The 24,437-nt window shown below is 40.9% G+C and overlaps 1 long non-coding RNA gene and 1 pseudogene across 1 annotated transcript; both read left to right on the plus strand.

The window, feature by feature from the left end:
- LOC118117186 overlaps nt 1–24,437 on the plus strand; it is a 267,659-nt pseudogene that overhangs the window by 183,842 nt on the left and 59,380 nt on the right.
- On the plus strand, nt 102–22,944 carry LOC118117049. Its single transcript, XR_004697721.1, has 4 exons — nt 102–451; nt 8,917–8,977; nt 22,618–22,700; nt 22,810–22,944. It is a non-coding gene; the product is annotated as an uncharacterized LOC118117049 (long non-coding RNA).

Here is a 24,437-nt window from a genome sequence, read left to right on the forward strand (position 1 = left end):
CTCTCTCTCTCTCTCTCTCTCTCTCTCTCTCTCTCTCTCTCTCTCTCTCCCCCTTTCTCTTTCTCTCTCTTTTTATTTCACATTACAAAAAAATAGCAGGTGGAGAGGAGGTGGAGGCTATTAGCGGAGGAGCAGAGATGGAGCCGGTGAAATAAGCAAAGAAATCCGTTCCTCGGTGTAACTTTATTTGAGGATCAGCTGCAAACCGCTGCTGATGCTGAAGGGGTGCGCTTGATTCACGCGTGCCCGGTTTCTGTGCACCACAACAAGCTGGCTGCCAGTCAAACAGCTGATCAGCGCATCTTCGATTATCTGACTTCCGAAGGTCCGCTCCTGCAGACGGGGGCGCGCACATGTTCATTTTAATAGACGCGGCGATGCTCGAGCTGCTCGATGGAGGTCACATTGCTGTCGATGCGCACTGCTCCGTCCTTCTGTGCGCACGCTGGAGGTCAGTGTTGTAACAGCCTGCCCGGGAGGGACCAGCACACACACACGCACACACACGCACACACACGCACACACACGCACACACACAAAACGAGCATCTTGGGCTATAAGCCACATCATATCATGCACAACCATCAGGTGAATAGATTGTCCTGTTCCCATGGAAAGAGAGTGTGTGTGTGTGTGACCTTGTGTTGAAAACTGAATTCCCCCTGCCTTTATTAGTTTGTGTGTTTGTGTTGTGGTAATTGTGTTGATAAGAAGATTATAGGATTACAAGGTGCAGTTGACATGTGATGGATCTGATTTTTGATATCGTGTAAATATCTCTGAAACATCTGCTGGATTCATGCAAAAGTAGAGTTCCCTGATGTTTAAGAGAATCACTATCTACATACATCTTTCATATTAAGAACATGAAATAAGCAATCTGAAGACTGATTAAATCATTAGTCTTTTTTCCAAGTGTGGCCCAATTTTCTAATTAAGACAGTGTACAGTCATCCTGTAAGTTTCTTGGGATAAAACCCACATGTCTGGATGGAAGAAGAAATACACCTGCTTTTAAACTCTATGAAAGACGACCGATTTTTTGGAGCTGAAGCCAACCCCAGAGGAGGAGTTCACCCTGCACAGGTTGCCAGATATGCATGGCTGCATGCAGGGACTGTTATTGGAATATTTGTCAGTCAAGTGCACAGCCTAATAATATTTTCATTTTCAGAATAAATTCTGTTAGTGAATGATTTTTGGTTTATCTTATCTGGAGATATTTTTGAGCACCCTCTACCTGTCTCTCTCTCCATCACAGTCTGCTCTTGGCTTGCCTTTCTCTCCCTCTGTCTTTCTCTAACTTCCAGGCGTTTTGGGGCGATGGTGCAGCAGCACACTGCCAAGGTTGTTCAAATTAAATCCAAGTTCATGCCAGAGAAGTCAATTTAAGAGAAAAAAAGCCTTTGTGAAAAGTTTTGACTTTTTGCTCTCTGCTCGCATTAACCCTGTCTGATCTGGATGGTGCTGCCACCTGGCGAGAGCCTGTCTCTGCTTTGGATGGTATTAAGTTCCTGGACCAGTGTGTTTATTGACTGTGTCTCCCTGCTAAGTACCTACCATTAATCACAGAGCGCTCACCCATACTGAATTAAAGAGCAGCCGCAGCCGCGAGAAATGCTCAAGTCCAAATTGATCCTCATCAAGGCTTTGAGGTGGAATGAGGAGGGCTCAGGGGGGGCGGCGGTCAATCTGCCTGCATCGGGGACACAATAAGAAAGTGGACCGTCTCCAAAGCCCAAAACACCCTGCTGCCTCATGCTGATGTATAAATTGAACTAAGATGAGAGTGATGCTGTAGGTCAGCTTGGATGCACTCACTCTAAGTTGATTTTGAACAGACAGACAAGCCTGATTATGGTCATTAACTTGTGTCCTGGGGCCACAGCTCTGTCCATATAACTGGGGCACCAGTGAGCGATCTCCGCCATTACCCAGCTCTTTTCTTGTGTTCAACTTCATTGTCTGCTTTGAGGGAGCAAGAATCTCCTTAGCACTATCCAGCAGCCAACTTTAGGGTCCCAAGGAAACTGTGTTGATTACCTTTATCTATTTGAATCAAGGCTTTGTGCCTTTTCACCCTTTTCAAACTGGTGGCATTGTAAATGATCTACCTTTTTCGCTAAAGTTCTACAAAGTGCTTGGTTTGCAGCCCTCTGCACTTTTATAGAAAGGCCACACTGCAGCATTAGGGGACCTGAGAAGGAAGGAGATGGCCAGAGCTTCCTATTAAATGGGAAGAGAGAAGCAATAAGATCCTAATAACATCCTGTTAGGAGAGGCCTCAAAAATGTAATAACACCTGATGTGTTCTCACAATGCAACACAAGCAGCCTTTTGTGGCCCATTGAAATCCAATACAGTGAACACCCCTGGTATTGCTCTTCCTCAGCTCCTCACTATAGATACTGTATAATGCCACAGATGTCAACCCCCTAGTTAGGAACCTGTATCATCTACCTTTAAATATCGCACATGTGCAACAACAGCGCTGAAAACATTAATTCACATGCTAACAAAGGCAAATCCCCTGAAGAAATCAGAGCTGCCACTGGTAACAACAGCCGCTGGTAATTTTCTCACCCTCCCTAATGTGTGGCGGATTCCATATAGGCCCTCTCTGCATGAGGGGTGGTCCTGACAGTGACAAATGGTGGTGCTACCTGGGCCGGCAACTACAGAGCCAAGAACAAATAGTTTGGCGAAGCAACATCCAGCCCCAGGGGAGTTTCTCTTTCGCTAGCATCACCCCACAGAACAGGGCCTGCTTCTTATCCAGTGCCTCGCTTTTCTGTGACAAATTACCTCGTAGGAAGAACAGTAAAATGAGATGAATGGAATAGTTAATTTGGGGGGGTTTTCGGACTGGTTTAAAGTGGAGGAATTTTCCTTATTTTTAACCTTAAAGAAAAATAAAGTCAAAATAAGTGTTGTTGATGTTTCTTATATCACTATATCGCCCTCTAAAAATAATCCTTTATCTCTGCAGTTCATCCCAACCGTTTAATCATTCTAAAAGACATTATCATTTGTTTTCTCTCTCTCTCTCTCTCTCTCTCTCTCTCTCTCTCTCTCTCTCTCTCTCTCTCTGGGTGTGTGTGTAGGTGTGAAGGGTGTAAAGTTAAATGAATTTTAAAAGCAGACGTTATATATATCTGATTAAACTTTGAAAAGAAAGGTCTTTACCTTTGAGTTGTATTTCAGTTGTATCAAAAAAAGACCAAACTAATATTTTTTTTACATTTTCTTTGTAAGACATCTTTATTTCCATCTTCCAAACACTCTTTAATTTTTTTCTGATTTATTCCACGTTTGTTCTATCAATGGTATTCAGTGCACAACTCCTTTTGGCTCTGTCAATTTCCAAATCAATCTTCACAAGGCTGCTGAAAGTGAAGAGGCATTTTGAGGATAACTTTATTGATGGACTGGCATGCTATTTTGGAAATGAAATCAAATGTGGCTGATGTTCAGCACACAAAAATAATTTTACAGTTAATGGAGGATAAAAGACAAGTGAAACAGATGTAGGCTGAGCCTGTTAAAAGATAAAGGCTCTTTTCCTCCGAGTACTTTGGCATTTCAGACTTTGGGCTGTTGTTCATCTGAAGGAGCTACAGTACTGACGTTTTTATCTGCACAGATTGGACATGAAAAGAGAGCAGATGTGTTCTACTTTCACTGATGGCATGGAAGCACTTGCTGGTGATCAGTGTGTGTATATAGCGCTGCACGGGGGGGAGCTAAAAGAGGCAGGAAACTCTATATGTGTGGTAAAAAAAAGATATCCTGTCATAAGCATCTTTTAGCTCGTCACATGATGTTAGAGAGGCTAGTTCTGAAAGTTAGTGCTTCAACTTGAAAAGGACGTGTGCTGTTCCTGTGGATCAGCAGGTGCATATACTCTGGAAGGCACGTGCTCCGACATTATAGCAAAGAATGAGTAGTAAAGGTATTCAATTTGTATTTTAACTGGACATAAACAGGTTTATTGATACAATTCAATTAACATTTTTCATGAAATGTTAACATGTAAACTATTTAACTATTTAAGTAAATAAATAAATATGGCTAAATGAATAAAGACTTATGACTCAATCCCTGTTTAACAAGATGCCAATATAGCTTGGTTGCTTTCACACATGCACTGAACCTCGGATTATCTCATGAAATTAACTTGAGGGGTGAGAACGCAAATGTCCGGGTCAGTTGCTGTGGACATCATCTGGAGTTTCTCCTGCCAGCACAATAGTAAAAACTTGGATAATGTCCAAGTGAGCCCATGTGAGAATACAGCAGTGCATTGATGAGGGAAGTAAAAGTGATAAAAAACAACACAAGTATGCAAATATCTCTTGATGAATAAAAGGAGCCATACACGTAGAGGACACCGCTGAAGACGTCTTTCCAACTTAGAAAGACGACAATATTCGAGAGGTTTGGGTGATAAGGACCATCACCATTATCAATGTGCTGTGAACAGAAATAAACATAGATCTCCGCAGCAGAATTTGCACGTTACCTTCGGCAAGCTGCCTGCTGCGCATCAGAGAATCTCCTGCTCCATTCTTCATATAAGGCAAAGGACACAATTGTGCAGACATTCTCTGGAGTTCATGTCTGAAAAACGGCCTTAGTGCTGCAGTAATGATCAGAATGATAGGAATATGTTGCACGTAAAAACATTAAACTAAAGTTAGGGACAAGTCCGCTGCAATGATAGAATTCAGTGGCAATGTTTTCTGTTTCCATGTGACCTTTCAGGCTAAACTAATATTAAGTCTCATCTTCAGCTCAGTCTTACTTAGGTGTTTAGGAAGAAGCCAATTCAGACCAATACATAAGTCCCAGACAAGGTCGTCTCCTGTGTAGCTCATCTGTGTTATTCAATATTTTCCAAAGAAGTATTGGACTCTGTAGCTTTAATTAACAAATGTGGTTGTAAATACAAATGATATGGCATTTCTCCAGATATACATTTTGCAAATCTGCTATAGAGACATAAATCTTTAGATTATTCAGCTGTGCCACGAATGGCTGACTCTCCGATTATATGCAACATCTTGCCCAAGATGAGTCGCTGTGTTGCATCTAGCCTGGCGAAGTCATTACAGTCCATCTGACTGACAGCTGGGATAAAGGAGCAGATCTGCCGGCAACTCAAGCATTAGGCACAGCAGGAATGTGTCGAAAACGTGATTCCCCAGACATAGACCGACACCAGTCGACGGGGTGTTGCATGATCTGCAAGCCATTGACTTGCTGTTGGTGAAAAATGACCATCTGTGAAGTGTCACTCGCAGAGAGGTCACAGATTGGTCGAGAGAGAAACTGATTTGGGGGATTTAAATGGGGGACTGGAGACGGAAGAGAGTGATGGATTATTCTATAAGAAGTCATCATTCATTTTTTTTTGCCGATTGAATCAACACTGAAGAGTTAATGTGGGTCTAATAAATCTGGAGTCGTTGGATTGTTGATACATTATCCTGTCAGTCCTCCTCAACTGTAGCCTGTCTCTAAGAAATACTGCCTAATGTCGATATAAACTGAATCCAAGTCAAGACATCCAGCTGTAAATCACCATTAGGCAGCCTCTCCTCATTCGCACACATCTCAGCAGTTCCACACTTGTCAGGTGGTAAAGTAACCCCCCCCAATGGGAGTGCTAATACATCCAATCAAACATAGAAGCTCCCTGGAATGTACCTTCTGCAGATGAACCCACCTAAGCCTTTTGCGTTACAGAAACACGTCCATCTATAACCTGCGAGATAGACATTCCACAGACTTCGATGTCCACAAGGCATTTTTTAAGTGCTATGGATTTCTTCAAGATGCCCAGCTTCCAGAATAATCCCACTACTGACGACTCTGCAGCCTAAGAGCTCAGCATATACAGCTGGAATCTGTTTGGGAAACAGAGTAGCAAAAAATGAGAGAGGAGGGAAGAAGAAAAGGAATACTGGCAAAAAGACAATAGAGTTGAGAGAGTGAGGAACAACACTGGAGAAAGAAGAAAGCCAATATGAGATGGAGAGGCAGGAGTGGACATAGATCTTGGGACAAAACGACTCTAGATCCCTTCACAGATCACATGGGGTATAAACCTTTCCACGTCAGTTAATTAGCAGTAGTGTTAAAAGGAGTGGCAAATGGTTATCTGCTACTTATCTTACCATTAATCATGTTCTCACAGAATAGCATTGTACCCAAGGGGTTGGTCTTGAGTGACCTTTTTTCTTTTCTTTGTTCTTTGTGTTTGATCAGACCCACTTCTTATTTCTCTTCATTAAAAGAGGCTTTTCATTTGTGATTAGCTAATGATCAGAAGTTATCCAAAAGGGCCATTGTGACAAGCAGTAACACGCAGTGGACCTATTATTGTGGTTACTGGATTGGGAAATCATGAGGATGTTCATGAATGAGTCTAATTTGTGCCGGACGTTGTTTGCAGAGCTTTTTATGAACATTCATTGGCGCAGAGTGAAGTTAAGACAACTTTAAATTCATCCTACCTGGTTTATCTGCAGTGAACAATTGTATTTTTCATAAAATCAAACTGAATTTTCTTTATTACTCTTCTTGTGTGTGGTTTATATATAAGTTTGAATGATTTACTTTACTGATATTTCAGATGTCTGTTATGTAAGTGACACGATCTTCTGACCCAAGTTCACAACTTTTCAAAATAAAAGCTCTGTAATTCAGCTTGATATCTGAATTGAAACACGGCTATAAAGCATAATAAACATTGTGCCTTTACTTTGTAGACAAATGGGAAAGAAGAAGTGATTATATGAATGTAATTCTCTTGATGGAGATCAGCAACCTTGACATCTAAGAATGTTCTATCAGTCCGATATGGGGAAATTTAAATAATCAAATTATCAGAATAACCAGATTTTAGCCCGTGAGCCGCTAGTTGCCAACAACTGTAGCTGTAATGAATCCAGGGATGTAGAAGACATGTTTAATTGCACTCTGCCTTGTCCCCACTGACTGCTCGGCGCTGTTTGCCCGTTTATTCAGATTGTATTATTATAGAACATATAAATCACAGTAAATTCAATACTGCACTGTCTTAGGCCGTTAACAACACACATGACAAGTGTGACGCCAATAAGGCGAGTTCTTAAGATATGCATTGTTATTCAAATAGACATTGGACTCCTCTGGGTGATTAAACTGATAGGTTTATGTTGTGGGCATTAGTTCGCATCTCAGCCGTCATTTCCACAGTCAGTTTAACTATAGTTGCCAAATCACCCGAGGCTGGCTGACTGAATTTGTTTATGTGTACATTCTAAAATCAACTTTGGTAAGACCATAATCTCAACCCACCATATTAACAGAATTCAACTTGGGAGTCGTAATTAAGTCTCCCCCTACAGCAGGGGTATCCAACTAAAATTTAAAGAGGTCCAGTTAGAGAAAATTTCTTGAAGCAAAGGTCCGGAAGATCATAATGTCTAACTATTTAGTGTGATATATATTTAAGTAGCCTAGTAGTTGTATCAACATCTGCATGTACTAAATACCTGACTGTCAAATCAAATGAATTCAGTACGATTCAAAAACTTTTGGACAATATTTATTGTCACGTAACATAGAACTGAACATATATGTATGATTGCAGATATGTATAATGTTCTCTCATTAACTAAATAAAAGTAGGGCTGCATTTCAAAATAAGAGAAAATAAATAAAATGTGAAAATTGTGCATGTTCAAATAAAGGGCTTAACTTCAGAAAAATAAAATAAAGGGAGCAAAAGCTTGAATTTCCTTTTCTGTTTCACATCTTGACTCAAAAGTCTCAACCAATTTTACAGATAATAAATCTCAACACATCTTAACAATTGAACAGTTTTAGAATCACTTTCTTCCCCTCTTATATCCCACTCCCCCACTTTGTTCGTCTGTTTCTCTCCCTTTCTCCGTCTCACTCCTGTTTCTCAACTTTCTCCGGCTCAGTCCTCTGTATCTCTCCCTTTGTTTTCTCTACCTGTATCGCTATCTTTCTTTTTCTTTCTACCATCTTTTCATGTGTAACTTGCCTCTAACTCTCTCATCTGTCTGCACTGTAGAGTCGCAATGTTTACCGCCTGGAATGCACAGACTTGATTGGCTGAGTGGTATCACGTGGGATGCTTAACTCGCATGCAATTGGTCTGTGCGTTTCCTCATCCGCTAAACCACTACCGTAAAGACTACAAAAGCTGCGCTGATTACAAATAGAAGCGCCCCGTCAGGTTTTAAATCATAACCTTCTGTTTTGGCTGTAGGTCCGGGTCTGTACGGGACGGCTTCTGGGTCCGGACTCGGACCGCGGTCCGCCTGTTAGTGACCCCTGCCCTAAAGTTTTATGTACACAAGATTGTACTTTTGACTTTTAGGCAAAGAACCAGAAGTCATCTCTTTTCTTCTGATGATTCAAACGGCTGAATTTCTTAACCACCTCAGCCATAAACATGCTTTCAATTAGTACATGGGGAAAAAAACAGTTGGCGCTTTAATGTCCAGGACAGGAGCCCTTAAAATACAGTACCTCCTCCCACTTTCAAACTATTATTGCTCTGTCACACAACCCCTGTGACCAATATCAACCCCAACGCTGTGCTCCTTCAAGGAGTTATGATGCTGCTAGTGGTGGGGAGGGGTGACTGGCAAATGTTTACCAGCGAGGCACTCTAAGGCCATAGGTTGCTACAGTACAGGCAAGCTCATACAGTAGCAACTGAATTACAACTTGTTTTTTTTACAGCTGAAATAAAAGTCCAGTCCAAAGCAGAGCAGTAAATTGTGGGTGATGTCAGCAGCTCCGTTGTTCAGCCACAGGCATCAGGATGCATCAAGCCAAGTGCTTGATGGATCATCACACATGTCTGAAACCCTGTCTCCTTTCACCTTTCAGTATTCTGTCCTGCACGCCCACTTGACACTTCCGATTGGCCTAAGGATGTGAAGATAGGAAGGTAAGTGGGAGTTGAACTTCTCTCTCGAGCTCTCTTTTTCATTCTCTACACAACTAATTCCTACTCTTTTCACATGTACATCTGAGTGCAACACCACGAATACCTCTGACTCGAGACAAAATTCACTTTTGTTCAACTTCAACCTGCAGAACAAACGTGGAAAAACCAAATCATTACTATTCTAGTGATGTGCCATCCCTTGTTTTCTTTTTCTACAATGTTACATTTAACAACTACAATCGCACCATTGCATTCATGGACAGTTTATAGTTAATTATTTCTATGCTCATTAATTCTTCAACACGTACACCAGACACATGATTTCACATGCTTGTTTCAGGGCTGAGTGCACACAGAGTTGTTTTACAGCTGGATGAATGAAGCTGCTGCGTTCACCTTTTACCTTTCAGTATCTCTAGGAGTTCATGTCTTCCACTGTAGAGTAAATGGATTGGTAAATAGACAAGTGCTTTTCTCATCTTAAACAGCACTCAAATCGCGTTAACACTACAGGCCACATACACACACATTCATACAACACTTCTTCACACATGCAGTCACACACTGATGGCACTAATCGCAGGGTAGATATATATATCCTCTGTCAGTCCTACATTCACCACACTGAATATGGGGCAATTTAGGGTTCGGTATCTTGCCCACTTCAACAAGCAGACTGTAGGGACCGGGTATTGAACCATCAGCCTTATCTTAGTGGATGACCCTCTCTTAACTCCAGAGCCACAGTTGTCCATAATAAATATGTTTGTGAGTGATTTAGACTGGGATAATGATTCTGACACATTGTCAAACTCTCTTTTGATGCTGTTTCTCTTCATCTTACAAGCTGAGCACCACATGATCAAACCCTCTTGTCCTGGCCTGTCTACTTTCCTTGTCTGTATCTGTGATTTTTCCTTATTCTCAGCTAAGACTGTAACATCCTTCACGCTATAAGGGTTGTGGATCCGTAGTGTTTTGGATCGTAGTGTGTAGTGTGTAGTGTGCAGTGTGCATGTGTGCATGTGTGCATGTGTTTGTTCCTTGCACACACACTGTTCTGTGCTAACCTCCCCTTTATCCCAGTCTCACAGGCAACATGCTTTATTCAATAGAAAATCAAAGCTTTTGGATCTGCTTTAAGTTTGGGAAATACTCCCCATCTGCAGACTGTCTGCTTCTAAGCCCCTTTAAGTCTGCTCCATGGACGGGCAGTGACACTGCCTGCTGATTTGAATTCATACTTTGCCTTTGTGGTGACACAGTGGGTTTTCAGTTGAAGCGGTGACATCTCAGCCCCTCTGCCTGACATTCCGTGTGTGTGTGTGTGTGTGTGTGTGTGTGAGAGAGAGAGAGAGAGAGCGAGAGAGAGGCATTGGACATTCTTCTGTGTGTGTTAAATATGTTTATTTGTGTGTCTATGTATAGGTTGACATGACTGGATTCAGTGTGGAGGACAAAAGGCAGATTTAGAATAATTGTATTGGAACTGGATTATTCTGACTGGACATACTGTAACTGGGCTGATTATTAAGAGACAGGACATACTTTTCCAAGAAGGTTCAGACTAAACCAGTCTTTCAGGTTGAACTTTGACTCCATCCCAGGCCACCAGCCAGCTAATCCTATTTGATGAGGAAACAGGTACCAGACTTGTTCTACATTTAGCCAATAAAGTATCCAGATTACAAATGACAAATATCTAAGACTGCTCAACAAGTAGCTCATCTGAATAGTGAGTCTTTAAGATATATAATTGGAATCGTTTAACCCTCAAAACTCATTTGGTAAAAAGTAGAAAAAGTAAAGAAATATGGCAAAACAAGTATAGCAATAGTAGCACATACAAGTCCTCCGGTTACCTGGTCCTTAGCTGTGTCTGTGGCAAATTTCTCAGTTTTGTATGTATAACATGTTATTGCTGAAGAAGAAGGTAGATTTTGCCTTATGAGTTACCCATGTAATGATTTAATTTTTGACAGTGCAGCCAGCATGAGTCTCTTCTGTTGCATGGATTTTGAGGGATCCTTAATGTCCCAAACAGAAGATCCAATATTTGTTTTGCAATCCTTATTTGTTATCACGTCCAGTCTTTTGGAATAATTTATATTTGATGTTTGTGCCTGTGAGTGGTGACTAAGTGGAGATAATATTTTAGCATGTTGAATGGCTTTTGCATAAACACAAGGGCAAAAAGTGAGATTTACAATTTCAGTTTAGTGAAAAGCAGAACATGTTCTGTTGTCTTGGTCCTTGGTTTCTCTATTGATTCAATAGCCAGTTCAAATCCTTGAAAATATTTTGGATATAAAGGGAGCGCAGAATATTCTTTTAATGGAGGTTCTGCAGTTTCTATTCGAAGATATATCTTCACCTGCAGTAACACTTCATTCAAAATGTACTTATTGTAATTTGAACACAGTTTGCATACTAAGACTAACTTTAAGAACATTTTCTAAAGTGAAAAGATCACCCGAGGCTATAACTTGGCTTCATGCTGGAGACATAGTCTCACAATAATCACTGACTTTTGAGTGCATGACCATGACAACTGCTGCAACCTGATATGAGAAATATATACACCAAGCACTGCAGCACCCATGTCTAACTTTTGGATTAATGTTAATTCTAAATCTTATGAGAAATGCCTCTGTAGCTTTGTTTAACACTTTAGCCTTTTATAGCTCATTGTTTCTATCTTATTAGCCACCATAGGATCAAATAATAAACCAATTGCCCCAAACCAAACAGCAGTCAGACAAAGTTAGCGACTACTGGGAGCGAAATCCTGAGACTGAGCAGCGAAGGTGGCAGACTTTTCCCTCACAAACTGGTGGAGACCAAAACATAGCTAAACATAATTTTGAAAATATTGGAATACTGTTTTCTGCGTCTGTCTGGTGTCTTATTAGCAGCATAACATTTATATGAGTTGATACTAAGCCATAGCACCTGCCAGCGTCTTTTGTGTTTCCTTCCTCCAATGTGAGAGGAATGGTTTTAAAATGCCTAAAGCAACAGGTGTTTTGTCTTTCTGTCCTGATCCCATTTTCAGGTTTTGTTGTGCATGTGTCTACTTGTGCCTGAGTGTTTCACTAGTTTTTACTTTGCTTAAAAATGTCCATGTTAACATATTTGATCCATGCCCACAATGAATAGTTGGCTGTGCCACATCACTTCCTTAAATTCATAAGCCACACATGTTTATATTCAGCTGGGCTGTACTTGCGTGATTCAAAGTTTGTTTGTTTATTGTTTTTTTGCCCTGAAACACTCCTGCCAGGGTTCTCACCCGCACTGAGCTCTGGCAGCACATCAGCCCGACCCTCATTCACCTCCACTGGCTCCCGATCAAGGCATCAACTTCCAACTCCTCCTTCTCACCTATAAATCCCTCCACGCCCTGCCCCCACCATATTTAACTGACCTCCTTCACCCCTACACTCCGCTCAGAAGGCTGCGGTCCTCAAACTCAGGATTGCTCTCTACCAAATTGTGAACCTTTTAAATTATAATCGATGTAAAGCATCCTTGGGTCTCTTGAAAGGCGCTATATGAATTCAAGCCAATATTATTATTATTATAATGACTGTAAACAGTACCTTTGTAGAACATTGGTGTTAAAGCTAGTTTTGGTAACCCTGGAAAAGCTTAGAGCAGGCTACACTTGGAAAAAATGCAAATGTCCCATCCCCTCCCATTGGCCCTCTCATCAAGCTACGCCCCCAAAACACATTAACATGCACTGACTGACAACTGCTAGAAGCCAACTTTTTGTTTTTGTTCTTTAGATGACTTTATTTTTCATGGCTACAAATAAGACAAAATGACCAACTCAGGGATATTGGAAAAGTAATGCTAAATTGCTGCCGTTTTTTTTTTTTTAAACTAAGCAGTGCTATGTAAGAGCTACTTAACCATTCTCTGCATTCTATAAAAAATCACTTAAATGGGAATATTGATTATAACCCTCATGAAACCTTGAAGGGGAGATCAGTTTAGCTCTTTGCAGTCAGCAGTCATCCTGATCATGCGGTAAACCTTCTTCTCAAACTGTAAAACTTCTTCCAACCTTGAGGTGATCCCTCCACACAGGATGAAAAATTGATGCACCCACAAACGCTTCCCCACAGCTTTTCTTCACTGCAGTCACATTCTGCCGCTGCAGATTCTGGAGAGATGAGCTTGCCATGGCTAATTCACTTACAGTTGCAAATAATGAAATGAAGATACAAAACATCCATACTCAATCACATTGCACACACCCATCCACTCACACACAAAGACAGAGGGCACACTCATTTCTAACCCTCACACATTTATCCTAATTCCAGCAAGTGAAACCAACCTCACACATACACACGGTCTCCTGATAATTCTGCCACACAAACAACTACACGCACCAACATTTGGTTGCAACTAGGAGCTGTATGTGTTCAATGAATTTTATAAACAGATGGAAGTGCACCTCTTAACCCAGCAGACTGTCAGCTAATTAAATTATAATGAAATATAATAGTTAAGTGTGTGTGTGTGTGTGTGTGTGTGTGTGTGTGTGTGTGTGTGTGTGTGTGTGTGTGTGTGTGTGAGTGAGAGAGAGAGAGAAGAGAGAGAGAGAGAGAGAGAGAGAGAGAGAGAGAGAGAGAGAGAGAAATCTGGGTCCAGGATCAAGTAAACATCAGAAAACATGTAAAACATTTGGTTGACCTTCCTTTCACATAAAACATTTACAAAGTCAAATGCTCACACCTATAGTGTCGCCAATGTGAGTGCCCAAATTCTTTTTAATTTCACGACCTGACAGGCTTGGGTTGATTACTCAGCCATCCACCCCCTAATAATGCTTGATTGCATCTGTGTCCTCTGTGCTTGCACCATTCTTATAAAACAGTGACCTTCTTGTAAAAAACATTGCTGCATTGAGTGAGTAAGCTGCAATACTCTCAGCTGTTTCTGCTGTCCTATCGGGCCACATTGTCAGACTGAGAGAAGTGCGAGTCTCTTTTTGAATAATGTTATTATAAAAGCTGTAAAGTTTTAAAATTGCTCCTGGATTGAAGATGAAGGCTTTGGAAATGAGAGAAATAACCTCTTCTACACAGATACACACACTTCACTTAACAACATGTGGGTAGGGACACAAACACACTGGCCTATATTTCAGATGTGGGTATTGTTTGCTGGGTTATTGCTTTGTTTGATCCTTAATGGTGTCGAGATGGTCCAACTGCAGCCACATAAACCTGGTGAGTTTCCTCAAGTCCCTCCAATGTGGATTTCCGTGTTTTCATTGTTACCTCTATTACTCCCTCTGGTCTTTTAAATTTATTACATCCTTCTCTCTTTTTATTACACACTGATTCCCCCCTCTCTCACACACACACACACACACATCTGGCTGGATACAGAGGTCATTGTTATGCTGCTCATGTCAGGGTGTATTTGTGCCTCTGGTCCATTTATTCCCAGTAATCATAATGTAATGTCCCAGACCGATCATCCTCTGCTCACACAGACACCGTATTACCAAAAGCCACACACATCTGTGAGTGTTTGTGTGTGATTGCATATATGGATGGTTATTAAATAGCTCAGGTATCACATCTAAATGTTGGTTACCACTTTCACAGATAAACCATGAAACCCAGACAGTTATGGTTACTCAAATTTTAAATATCTTTAAAACGATGTTTGATTACGGCGCTTTGAAAAACTCAGCGTATATACTGCTTATCATCCAAAGCATGCAAGTTGGGTTTGCTTTGTATCAGTAAAAACATAGTGGAAGGCGTGTGACAGCATTCTGGACATTTTTCATCCGTCCAAGAGAACTGAGTCCAGAGTCTAGTCATAATTTGTTTTTTATTTGCGTGCTGAGCTAACATGATCTAAAATGGTCACAGTGTCGGCAGAACACACAGAAGGGAAATGTACGTGAAAAAGGGAAGCTCTTTGAATCCAAGGCAAGGTAGCTTAACTTGATGCATGACATGGGGACTTATGAATATCGAAAGTAGTTTGTCTGTCTGACTTACAAAGAGCTCGTCAGTAATGTACAGAGATGCTTCCAGTGTTAGCTACCTTTGTTTGTGCTGCTGCAAACCAACTACATAACATATCATCACCGACCAAACCAACCTATCTGGTCCTACAGCTGTTAAATTGGTTGTGATAGTTCAGTAGTAAAAACACCATAGACTACAAGACTCCTCAATATTTATGACAGTATGTTGAGCTTGATGCAGTGACTGTCACTGTCGACTAACTTATGTACAGTGCCTTGCATACGTATTCACCCCCCTGGGACTTTTCTACATTTTGTCATGGTATAACCACAGATTCAAATTTATTTCATTGGGATTTTATGTAATTGACCAACACAAAATAGTCCATCATTTGGAAGTGGGGGGAAATATTACATGGATTTCAAAATGATTTACAAATAAAACTCTGAAAAGTGTTGAGTGCATATGTATTCACCCCCTTTATTGTGAAACCCCGAACAAAGATCTGGTGCGATCAATTGCCTTCACAAGTCACATTTGCAAGTCACAGAATTAGGAAATAGGGTCCACCTGTCTGCAATTTAATCCCAGTATAAATACATCTGTTCTGTGAAGGCCTCAGAGTTTGTTAGAGATCATTACTGAACAAACAGCATCATGAAGACCAAGGAGCTCACCAAACAGGTCAGGAATAAAGTTGTGGAGAAGTATGAAGCAGGGTTAGGTTATAAAGAAATATCCCAAGCCTTGAACATCTCACGGAGCACCATGAAATCCATCATCAGAAAATGGAAAGAATATGGCACAACCGCAAACCTACCAAGACAAGGCCGTCCACCCAAACTGACAAGCCGGACAAGGAGAAAATTAATCAGAGGAGCAACCAAGAGGCACATGGTAACTCTGGAGGAGCTGCAAAGATCCACAGCTGAGGTGGGAGAATCTGTCCACAGGACAACTATTAGTCGTGTACTCCACAAATCTAGCCTTTATGGAAGAGTGGCAAAAAGAAAACCGTTGTTGAAAGTGAACCATAAGAAATCCCGTTTGGAGTTTGCCACAAGCCATGTGGGAGACACAGCAAACATGTGGAAGAAGGTGCTCTGGTCAGATGAGACCAAAATTTAACTTTTTGGCCTCAATGCAAAACGCTATGTGTGGCAGAATACCCAACACTGCCCATCACCCTGAGCACACCATCCCAACAGTGAAACATGGTGGTGGTAGCATCATGCTGTGGGGATGCTTCTCTTCAACAGGTACAGGGAAACTGGTCAGAATTGAGGGAAAGATGGATGGAGCCAAATACAGGGCAATCCTTGAAGATAATCTGATGCAGTCTGCAAAAGACTTGAGACTGGGGCGGAGGTTCATCTTCCAGCAGGACAATGACCCTAAACATACAGCCAGAGCTACAATGGAACGGTTTAGATCAAAGCATGTTAATGTCTTAAAATGGCCCAGTCAAAGCCCAGACCTAAATCCAATTGAGAATCTATGGCAAGACTTGAAAATTGCTGTTCACAGACGGTCTCCATCCAATCTGACTGAGCTTCAGCTTTTTGCCAAGAAGAATGGACAAACATTTCCATCTCTAGATGTGCAAAGCTGGTAGAGACATACCCCAAAAGACAGCTGTAATTGCAGCGAAGGGGGGTTCTACCAAGTATTGACTCAGGGGGGGTGAATACTTATGCATCCAACAGATGTCAACTTTTTTGTTCTCATTATTGTTTGTGTTACAATAAAAGGTATTTTGCACCTTCAAAGTACTATGCATGTTGTGTTGATCAAATGGGAAAAAGTCTATTTAAGTCTATTTGAATTCCAGTTTGTAACAGTACAAAGTGGGAAAAAGTCCAAGGGGGTGAATACTTATGCAAGGCACTGTATATGTAAGTTGTGCAAAGTTGCATGGTATACTGATACTAGAAAGGTATCACGATACCCAGCCGCAAAAAAAACGATACGATACCTTGTTTTATTAGTATCAATACTTTATGAATGACGCCCGGGGCACAGCAGCTTTGAACGGCCACTCTGCGAATGGCTGCGTGTCGCGGTTGTCATTTGTTCACACCGGCTGATGATCAGCCTCAGTTCTGCAGCGGAGCTGCTACTGTAGCGTTGTTTTTACACAGAGTTTATACTGAAAATGACCAGAAATGTGTGAGTAAGCGTGTGTGTGAGAGAGAGAGACAGAGAGGAAACAAGAGAGAGAGAGAGAGAGACCACTGCCCATCATCACCATTTTTTACATTTAACTTTTAATATAACTACAGCCTTTCTGAAGTTTCTGGTATAACTACAGTATTTTCTTGCATAAAAGCAGTTCTGTGTACTCAAATAAATACCAGTTCAATATACAGTATGAAGTCCTTGCTCCTGCAAATATTTAAAAATAAAACTCTTTTGAAAACAAATGAACGGATTCAGTCAACAGAAACGCTGGGGTGTAGGTATCCTACAGGAAGTGTTAGGGTGCGAGAAGGGCACCACTGAACAGCAGCTGTTTTACGGCCGGTCTGTTCCAGGTGTGAGTTTTTAAACACAAGCTTTCTATTTCTGTGTGTGCAACACTTTGCTTTCACTCCATGCAGGCGAACCTGCAGGGCCTCCCTGTAGATGTGCGTTTTGTTCTCTCACTTCAACAGCTGTCACATGTACATCTATATCAAAGTTAACAAGTAATGATCTTGATCTTTACAATAATCCAAATTATATATAGCCTACATGCACGAAGACAAACAAACAAGAAATCACTTAACAGATAAACTACAATTTAAAGGAAAGGTTAAAAAAAGTCTGTATTGAAATTCGTGACTTGGTATCGGTATCGAAACCAAAACTTTGGAATTGTGACAACACCAGTGCAGAGAGAAACTGCATATACTCAAATGCAAGTTGAACGAGTGAGTGAGTGAGTGACCAAGGGAGTGATAAAATTAATAATAAAAATGATTTCAACGTACAATATTAAAGTTTGTCCACTAGGGGTCCCTCAATTAAACCAATAAAAAAAGACTTTGTTTTTGAAGCAGTGTGGGATCATGGGAGTTTTCACCACCATTGGCAATACAAATCTACCTGAAGCGACCCAGATACAAATCATGTTCAGGGTCGACGACGCATTATATTTAAGTTTTGTTCAAGTTACGGTGCATCAATGAATGGACAATGAAAAAAACGACCAATACAAAGAGAGGAAGGACAAAACAGTGATGCACATGCACAGGTGATTCGACCAGAGCCCGTCAGGTCCTAAAATTTAGAAATGGTTGTTATTGGTTGTTGTTGGCAGCATATTTGCTGAAAAATTGGCAGCAGATCATTTGACTTTGTAAATCTTTTATTAGAAAGGAAAGTCATACATCATTTGCCTCGGAGGTTTCTTGCAGAGATGGACAAAGCCACCGGTAAAGTTGATATAACCCAATTAAACGGCGACCAAAACTAAACATCCCGTTACCTAAATGAAGTTATGGATTTCTCTGGGTTTGAACATTGTTGGAAACATTTTGGATGATGTAACTACACACGTCAACAAAATATATAACATAGGCCGAGTTCTTTTGGGAGATTTTAGTTAAGAATTTTCTTTTGAACACTTTCAGCAATCCTGTGACAATACTGATAACAGTGACCATTTTCATCACAGTATATTATTGATCTGAAAATGTCATACTGTTTCATTTTTTTCACACAGTCATAGTAACAGGAAGAATATAGGTTTATCTTGCATCTGCAGATTCAACAAACTGGTGAGACAGAGACGATCGATAAATGCACAAACAACGGACGTCTGCTCCCTTTTATTCTTGCAGTGCCTTTTATTCTTTCAACATTTTAACAGAGAATTGTTATGCTGTTTCAGTTCTTCTTCTCTTTCCTGTAGAGTTACATCGTTTTTTGTGCACATAAAGTGGTCTACAAAGTTAAAAAATCCAAAGTCTGTATGAAAGGGAGCTCCTCTCCCCACAGGAAACTCTGCTCCTACAGCTTTTAAAACGCCTCATCAGAAGTCAGACTAACGCTACATCATTGTGATGTGACCCATTTACATAATGCACATTTGGTGGCTGGTCTAGCACGCCCCATAACAAAGCCAGGTAAAGTGATAGCGGAGGCCAGATTGGACTTTCAGGAGGGTGGTCTTAAAGAGAGAGGAGCTAAAACCAGGTGTTTCAGACAGAGGCTGAAAAGAGGAGCTGCAGCAATGGACAGTATGAGGAAAGTGATGCACTTTCTGAACATCAGAGGATGTGAACATTTTCATGTAATAACCCAAATGAAACTTATGGACCTAAATATGAGTAAAATATACAACATCCATACAGCTTCAATACTGTGCATCCTGACCATTTACAACACCCTGTTCTGTGATTTTGTGCTTCTGTGTGCGCATATGAATCAGAATCTGAATCAGGTTTTATTGCCAAGCAGGTTTACACATACAAGGAGTTTGCTGTGGTGTGTTTGTGCAATTGTAAATGTAGAAAATGTAAGAATAGGAAACAAACATTTTATATAGAAATAAAAGGAGGCATTGTGCAAAATGTACAGTTATTGGTATTTCTAAAGTGTCAAAGTGTCACAGTCACAGGCAGGGACATCTGTGTAGTTCAGTTAAAGGGTCCCTGGCCTTATTGATAAGGGCCAGCAGCAGTCGGTAAGAAACTGTTTTTGTGGCGTGAGGTTTCGGTCCTGATGGCCCGCAGCCTCCTGCCAGAGGGAAATGGCTTAAAGCGTCCATGTCCAGGGTGCGTCAGCTAATCTTCTCTTTGTCCTGTGAGGACAGCGGCCGTGGCAGAATTATTTCCACAGCAAGTTGGATGGATAAACATTGTTTCTAGTTCTGAATGCATTATAGCGCTTGTTATTGGTCTCTTGCTGCAGTTGCTAATGGCAACAGATAAACAGCCAGAAGCTGGGGGACAAAAATTGTTGGCACCGTGTAATTTAATGTGTTTAATATATTTACTGTGCATGTATGAATCATATAACTAGGCTACTGTAGGCTATATATATATTTTAAAAAATGATATAGGCAGTAGACATTCAGAAGAGAAGATATTGACACAGTGAACACCTGAACACCTGGACACATGCCAACTTCCATACAGCCACCAAGGCCCCACCCACCATGCTGCATATACACACATACACTCAAGCACATCCAGTTATGTGGCCATTATCTGTTACAGTTAAAAAAATTTAGTGAAGAAGGAGATTTACCATGATATTATTATTATTATATATATTAACAAACATACATGTTTCATTGTTTATGGATTGGAAAGTTATAAATACATCCCTGCATTTTAATTAATATGAAATATATCTTTAGCAGAATCAGAATCCGTTTTATTGGCCATGTGTGTATAAAGATAGAAGTAATTTGACTTCAGTTTTACATGAATCTCAGTGGACTTACATAGAAATTGACATACAGCTATAGGCACAGGGACAACAAGAAACTGAGGTTTGAGTACAAAAATGGGAATGGGAAGGATGAAGGATGAAATTTAACCCACAAATACTTTTACACAGTTCCAACATGTGTTTGTTTTGCGATATGTATGTGTGTTGCATTGCAGGGGTTGTTTAGTGAGAAAGTCAAGAGATGAATCTTGAGCTGTCTCCACTGTCCTTCACTCTGCCTTGTTTACTTCAACTCCAGTCGGTGAGCTCCTTCATGACTTTCAGCAAACCCTGGGGGGGGTTGGTCTCGACTTGTATCCAGCTGGGTTTGTACATGCAGGTTCAGGAAGCAATAATAATAAATACAGTAAGAACAAAAGGAGAGGATCCAGTGGAGAGAAAGCAAGATGTGCACAAGCCCGTCCCACACAAGACAACATGTCTTGGAGCAGTGCTGCATACTGATGTTTAGTAAATTGTCAGTGGAGAAGGTGGCATCTTATTCTCCCTGAGTGGCAGCTAAATATCAAAGTGCATTGGTAGCCAAGATGACCTTGTTCTTTTTAGGTGAAAGGAATCTATTGGCAAGAATTGACTACAAAATAATAATAATCTGAGTGATGTTTTCACTAGTGTGTTTCATCTAAAGTGTACAAATTGTTGTTTTCTTTACCCTAGAATGGGCCTTTGATATTTAAATACTGTATATTTAAATCTGGAGCAGGTCCTCTCTACGGAGGCCGCCATGTTTTTTACAGTCGTCCAAACTGAACAAACTAAACCCTTTTGAGTTTTAATGACAACTGAAGTTTACCATAGGTTCTCTTTCATGTTTGGAAGGGTAGGGTGAGGTGAAGGGTAATCAGCTGCAACATGAAACTTCACCACTAGATGTCACTAAATTCTACACACTGAACCTTTAATCTTTTTTTTTATAGTTACATCTCTAGTGGGGTGGTGAAGTATTTTATACTCCTGCAACATTCCTTCAATGTGTCTCTGTTCTTTATACTGCCTATTACCACTTGGACATGTTCTGGTGACACCTACTTTACATAATTTGTGCATTTTGGACTCATAATTGTGTCATGTCATTAAAAGCTGTCTTGATACAGTGTATTAGTGTGGATTATTTCCCTTGAACCCAAATGAATAATTCCCACAGACTATAGAGCAGACTCTAATGAGAAGCTATCTGGAATCTAATCTGTTTCGGCTGGCTGCACTGATAACTTTGTTGTTGTACATGAAGTACCATCAGTCTGTGCGTGGCTGTCGTGGAGAAGCTCTGAGAGTGACATGGAACATTAACACCTCTGTTGCAGTGTTGTTCCCACACATCCTTCAGCAGTGTGAGACCAGATGGATGGCTTCTCATCGGGAGAGAACTGCATCGTTGCCGTGTTTCGCTCCTGCGCCCCATGAACAGTAGATGTTATCCAACATGTGGGTGAGGAGCGCACTGAGTAAAATAACAATAAATGTGCTACTCCTCTCGGAACCATCTGCATTAAAAAAAAAGATCCTCATTGGTGTATGTTTATGCATGTGCGTGGTGTGTGTGTGTGTGTGTGTGTGTGTGTGTGTGTGTGTGTGTGTGTGTGTGTGTGTGTGTGTGTGTGTGTGTCTCTTATTACTCCTTAATGTTCGTGAGACACTCAATGTAAATCATTGTGTGGAGCGGAAAAGATTATGAAGCGACACTTGGGAGGTATTGATTAGCTGAATGGGCTTCTCTCTCCTCCTCTCCTGGGTCAGTTCAGTACTCTGCTCTTTTATTATTTCCTCTCCAAGAAGGAGGCACTGCAGTTATCCTCCACCGTGCATCTTCCTGGAACCTGCCAATAAACCTCCCATCTGGAATATCTTTAAAGCGACACAAGGGAATCATGGTATTTGTCAAACTGCCTTTTCAACCAGTGAATTACAACTCTTTCACCTTTTTGCCACTGCTAAAGCCGGGCTTGCACTGTGCGATTTTAGAAATGTTGTTGTTAAACTGCAATTCGCACTATATGAGCGATGGGAGGGATTTATGTGCTCACGCTGTACGTCCCGTCTGTGCAGCCACAACCTGACTGTTCACACTGTACATTACCTGTTTGCCCCTCCAGAGCTCTGGTTATCATAAAAGAAGTAGAAGTTGGTTTGCTTTCACAATGTTAACGAGGTAGAAACATGCTGCCTTGACCATATGTGCTATCCTGTTTGCAGAAACGTCAAAAAGAAATAGGAACCAAAGTCTGTCTCGGGTTTGTCAGTTGTGAAAGGAGGAGGCGCAAACACTGAACAGGCAGGTATGATGTTGCCACAGCTCTACCAGCCTGACCATGTTTTCTGTCCATATAATGCATCGTGTCACCAGGGTTCACTTTCATTGTGTTTTGCCATTTCACTCCCACACAGCCAGAAAAAAAGGTGCCGAGTCTGGGGAATCGACTCGTGACGATGCATCAACTGTGCGAGAGCCTGAAGATGGCCGACCATAATTTCTGGCATGTCAGAAATTCATCCAGCTGTCCAACAGCCGATCGTGCGTCTCAGAAATCGAGTCAGAAATCGTACAGTGCGAGCTCAACTCGCATAGAACTGACACAGCTAAGTCAAAGTGTTCCAATGTGGATGAGTCAAATCCAGGCAATCCACCAGTATGTCTTGTAAATGATGTAACTAATGATTAGATTGTTATTGATATGTATGTAATTGTCTTTTTTTGGTATTAATGTATGTTTTGTCTATAAATTGCTCTATTGTAACAGATCTTGAGAATTTGGAATCAGTTTTTCTCAATCAAGTACTTTATTTGTCAATTAGTAAAATTGTTGTAGCACTAACACTGTCGATAAACTCTTCACTTGCAACATGAGATAACACACTGTGTGCATAGATTAAGAGAACCACATAATTAGATGTTACAAGATGATGCAGTGCTCCTGAAGTCCTGAACTTTGCACTTGGGCTCTCTTGGATTCCTGCATTCTGAAGTAAATAGAAAATTTCCATTTGAGTGTTCCTCTGGCTGAGCCGCTCGACCTCCTGCTGGCTTCCCTCCCACATGAATGGCATTAAACTAATTTACTTATACAGCTCCCCACTTTTCAAATGATTTTGCACATAATGGCTCCAATGTTGGTGATGGAGGTGCTTGTGATGCTCAGAATAATTTATGCATTGCTTTTCAGCTGTTTCTTTTGTTATAATTCAACATGGAAAAACTCAAAGAACCATCATGTCGCCAGTATGATTTACAAAACCTAACTTACTTTTTGTGTGCAGAACTATCTGTGAGGTAACCAGTTGATCCAACTCCTGTCAGGAGGTTGGTTCAAAACAAAGACGCATTAAACATCTCTATGAGCGCCATGTATGTTGGCCCACATGCAGCCTAGCCTATGAGATCTATGCAGACATCTTTACTGTCATCCTGTGTGTGAATACATCTTTTTTAGATTTCCATGTCACAGTTGCTGACCAGAGCCTATATACTCCATACCTCAACAGACATCATTTATTCAAGTTCAACCTTAGCCCAGGTGACAAAAGCCAAAATAAGCCTGAGCTGTCCTATGGTGCAAAGTTAAGACCACTGAGAAGTCAGTCGAGGTTATATCCTTGCAAAGCCAGCTAGTGATGGGGCCAGTGATAATGTGGCACTGGTAACTAGCCAACAGTATCTCCTCCTTATCACTCTCTGAAAGAAACTCTTCATTTGACATTCCTATGTGGCCAATCTATAGATATGTAACTGATTTTGATTTAACAATGCTAAACTGACATATGGATATTTAATTCACTATGACACAGTCTGAATTGATCAACCTGCAGCACAGTGTGGCCACATGGTAATTTAATAAGACAGCACTACCACAAACGGTTTTGCATCATGAAGTGTAGACACCAGAGATGAGCTGCTCATGTTAGCGAGAACTCTGCCATTCCAGTCTCAACTTACTACAATAGGTACTTGGAAAAGCCAATTGTGAGTCATTTGCTTGCAAAGTAGGGGAGCACTGAACCGAAAGAACATATACCAC

This window comes from Hippoglossus stenolepis, chromosome 2 (assembly GCF_022539355.2).
Source record: "Hippoglossus stenolepis isolate QCI-W04-F060 chromosome 2, HSTE1.2, whole genome shotgun sequence".
NCBI classification, from domain to species: Eukaryota; Metazoa; Chordata; class Actinopteri; order Pleuronectiformes; family Pleuronectidae; genus Hippoglossus; species Hippoglossus stenolepis.